Source organism: Charadrius vociferus, unplaced genomic scaffold (genome assembly GCF_000708025.1).
Source record: "Charadrius vociferus isolate BGI_N301 unplaced genomic scaffold, ASM70802v2 scaffold46, whole genome shotgun sequence".
NCBI lineage: Eukaryota > Metazoa > Chordata > Aves > Charadriiformes > Charadriidae > Charadrius > Charadrius vociferus.
In genome coordinates this window covers 717,582-721,722 of record NW_009648710.1, presented here as the reverse complement: position 1 = coordinate 721,722, position 4,141 = coordinate 717,582, and the positions used below count along the sequence as shown (strand labels likewise).

The 4,141-nt window shown below is 46.1% G+C and overlaps 1 protein-coding gene across 1 annotated transcript in view; it reads right to left on the bottom strand.

Moving 5' to 3' along the window:
- TMC7 (transmembrane channel-like 7) overlaps window positions 1-4,141 on the bottom strand; it is a 20,613-nt gene that overhangs the window by 15,409 nt on the left and 1,063 nt on the right. The gene's annotated exons all lie outside the window — the stretch shown is intronic.

Genomic DNA, 4,141 nt, shown 5'->3' with positions numbered 1-4,141 from the left:
CCTCGGGGCTTCTCGGGGGCTTGTGGTGTGGTGTGCCGTGCCGTCCCGCCGCGAGGGGAGCGGCTGAGGTGAGGGGCCGAGGCGCGCGGGGCCCGCTCCCCCCTGCGCCGAGCGCCCTGTCTTTAGTCCTGCTTCCCCCTCCCGCCATCCAGGGTATGGCTTTGTGTCCTTAAACTTGTAGGTTTAAAGTAAGGGTTTCAGATTTGGGGACGTCAGAGTCTTTTTATTCCTCTACGCGCAGGGTTTTCTTGAGAAAATGCCGTGAAGGAACGCAGCGGGGTGTAAGCGCTGCTGGCGGACCCCCCCGCTCCCTCGGGATGAGGGGAGGCCCACGCTCCCCACGGCAGCGCAGTGGGGTGTTCTGGCAGCCGGGGGTCTCACAGGCACTTGGCTTAGAAATAGGCTTTGTTTCGATGTCTGCTGTTAGTTTTAAATGTCCATTCTGGTGTTGGGTGCTGTAAAAACTCCTTGCGAACTGTAATCTTGGGTCAACTCGCGTTAGGTTGTGGACCCCAAATCCCTAGGTTGTTGTGAGTGACTGGATCCGGTGACACGGGCTGCTGGGGAACGACACAGCTCTGCCCTCAAATGTGAAAACGGTATGAACTGGAGCAAAGAGAGTCTGTCGGTGGTTGGATTTCTTTTTCCATCTGATAGTGAGAGTGGATTTTGTGTTAAGTTGTAGTAAAACATCCCTGAGAGACTTCTTTCTTGGAGTAATTCTTGCCTTTAGTGTGAAAATAACAAGATGTGTGACAAAAAAGAAAATGAAACCTCCACTACTTTCAACGGTTTTACATGGGGGGGGGAACGACATCGGCATTTGTTGCGTTTCATACTGTTTCCTACTGGTAGTTAAATCGATAACCAGATTTTTCTGAACATTCCTCATCCACTTTCTGCATTACTTTTAAAAATACGACATCATTAGGTTTCAGGATGCTGAATCAGAAGTGAGCATGTTTCTTCTCTCAGCTGTGTGTCATCATCTCAGGTATGTGATTTGTCAGCTTGCTTTATTAGCAATAAGAATCTACATGGATAATCAGTTTTCATAATTAAACCATAAAATGTTATCAATAGAAACATAAGTTCTCAAAGTAATTTGGATATATATGTTTATGATCAGTAAGCAGAGGACAAAGGCGTATCTGAAGGGGAATTGTTTTGAAATACTGAGATATGGAATTAAAGGAGAGGAACTTCCTTATTGCACAGAACTATGTAAGAAAAAAACCCAACAAACAAACCCACTTTGCAGGTGTTCTTGCCTTTGTGCTGGTAGATTAGTCTAGAATATAACTAATTATTTTATATTTTTTTTTTAGCAATTTTTCCATGAGAGTAAGCTATAACTTGCCCTCATCGGTCAATATGTCACTCTGGAGACTAGTACAAGAGGGCAGGAATTGAAGCCTATTGCTTTTTCCCTTTCTCCTCTTCAGAGACCTCCAGGATGATTTTTCCCAGGTGGGATTTTTCGTATAGCAAAGGCTGGTGCTGTGTGCCTGCCTGCTGCCCTCCTGCAAAGCTGGGCTGTGCTTCATGAGAGCATGGGAGATCGGCCTGTTTGTAACAGCTGGATGCCTCAGGGAAGCCTGTTCCATGTGTGGTTTTGGTTTCTTGGTTGAGCATCAAATTTCATGGGCTTTGTTTGAACAACTTCCAGTTCATCATTCCTTAAAATTCAGGAGATGAAAATTGAAACCCCTCTGTAGCATTTCTGAAAAACCATTTAGTATTGTTCAGTGTTTGTGCTAAGTGTGCGATTCATATGCCAGATACGAGTGTGTATTGCGCCACCAGAGCCTAAGTACCCACTTTTATTGGTCCCTTGAAGCCAACCAAGCATGGGCTGTCTTTGTGTTTGGCTGCAAACGTAGAGCAGGGCCAGTTCTGCCTTAAATAGGAATACTTATGGTGTAACACTTCCCTAGGGGTGTCATCTGGGTGTCAATTTTGCTTTTATTTATGTTCCTTCTCTTACTACTAAGAATACAAAGAAGAAAGGTGAGTAATATACTTGCTGATTAATTAGACCCCTTCTGAAACTCTGTGTACTAGAAAAGTATTGGGTTAATGAACCCATGAGAACAAATTTAAATAAAGATTGGAGGAATTGAAACAAGGTTCACTTCCCCAGGAATTATGTGAGAACACTCTCTATTATTCCCCCCTCCCCCTCCCCCCCTTTTTTTTTTCCAGTTGAGAAAGCTTTTTTAAACACTTGGAAATGTTTCAGTGACTTTTATGGATCACAGCAGTCCCAGGTTGGAAAACAGGAAGACAGGAATGGTGAGGAGTAGAGAATGGATGGTTCTGCCAGAGCCCAACAGTCACATGCAGGGAGTGTGGTAGGTTCCTCTCATGCATTATTTGTCCGATGTACCTTATTCACAAAAGCAGCAGTTTTCAGTCTGTGCTGAGCGAGGAAGACAGTGCCATAGACTGTTTCCCATGATGCTGGAGATCCATCCGTCAGATTTAGTAACACCATGTGTTTCCAGGATGCTTTTTCTTTTGTATGGTTTCTCTTCATAATGCCACAGCTCAAAAATGCTTCTAAATGTTCAGGGAAGTTCTGAGTGATTGTTTTAATTTTGGGGGGCATTCTTGTGTTCGACTACCCCTGTGGCCTGTGCGGCATGCAGGCAGCTCCTAGATCAGTGCAAGAGATCTGCAGACAAGTCCTCTGCAGTCACGCCAGGAATGTTGCTTTGGGCAAAATGTAATCTTAAAGTAGTATTAGAAAACTTCAGTTAAGTCTATGATGAATGTGTCTGGTACAGGATAGACGTTTTACCCAGTTTAGGAGCTGGAAAAGCATTAGCCATTTGGTAAAAGGGATCCTCAGCCATTACAACAGCACAGCTTCTGAACACAGAGCAAATTGATTTGTTACCAATTCCCCACTAGCTACTGAGGGTACCTTTAATCCAAAGGTCGACAGGGGTATTTTTCATTTGTTTGTTTGTTTTTCAGTCTTGCTGACCAGAGAAGTTACTTAGGAATAGGTGCTGGAAGTTTTAAGTTGTGTGTTTTTCTGGGGAGATAAAATATGCCAAAATGGCGTAGCAGTTATATTAACAGAAAAGTGGCTGTAATTCTAATACTGTAGTTCTGTACAGTATTAGCAAAAAGGAAAAAAAGTACTGGGCAGAGCACAGGTCTGGGACAGCAGAGCCCGTCTTGTCCTTACCCTGTTTCCCTTTCCACCTGTGCCTGTCCCTCTGGGCCCCACGTTCAGTTTGAGGATGCCCCTCTGTGCCGAGGACAGCATAAGCCCTTGGGAAGGGCACTGGGCACCAGCCGGGCAGTGACTGTTGTGTGGTGGGAGTGCTGGGGTAACCCGGGGTCCCACTGACAGCATCCTACCGCTACAGAGTAGTTAAGGTAATGGAGGCATCCCTGATGGGCGGCTTTGGGACACAAATTCCTGCAAGAGGCACCACCCCAGCACTTCACTGGCTTCCCTGCATGGCGCCCTGCTTGGTGTTCAGCTGTAGCTTTGTCTGGTCCATAGTTTTGCCCATGTCTCCTTGAAAGGAAGACACATAGGGAGAGTCGGAAGACGAAAAATCAATCTCTGTGTCGCACTAAAGCAGTAGTTCCTTCTGGAACCTACAGAGTACAGGAAGACAGGGCTGGTATTAAATTCCCCCTCCAGGAGCTGCTAGTTACTGCCTGTATTGGCATGAACTGTTTTTTTCACCCCTAGATGAGCCTTCCTGTAATTCAAATAAAAATATGTAAGGTCAAGATCATTCTTTATGTCTGCTCTACAAATCATTAATCCAGGGATAACGATAACACACATCATGTGTCTGAAAACCATTTCTCTCTGTCCTTTTATTTTGGTGTTATTGTGATCCGGGGCAAAAGCAAAGCACGTTTTAATTCTTGGAGGGGAGGAGACTGAGTATCTTGGAGATGAAGTAAAGCAACGTGTTCTACGGCAGGTAACACGAAGTGGGCTTTTTGTTGTTGTTGTTTGAGCTGTAAGAGCAGGACTTCACCTCCCCCTTTCCGGGGGTACAGTTCCGTGCACGGCCCCCTCGGGGGGAAGGAAGGGAAGGGAAGCGGGCAGCCGCGGCGGCACCCACCGGCGTCGGGGCGGAGACGGGACCGGGCGCCGGGAGGA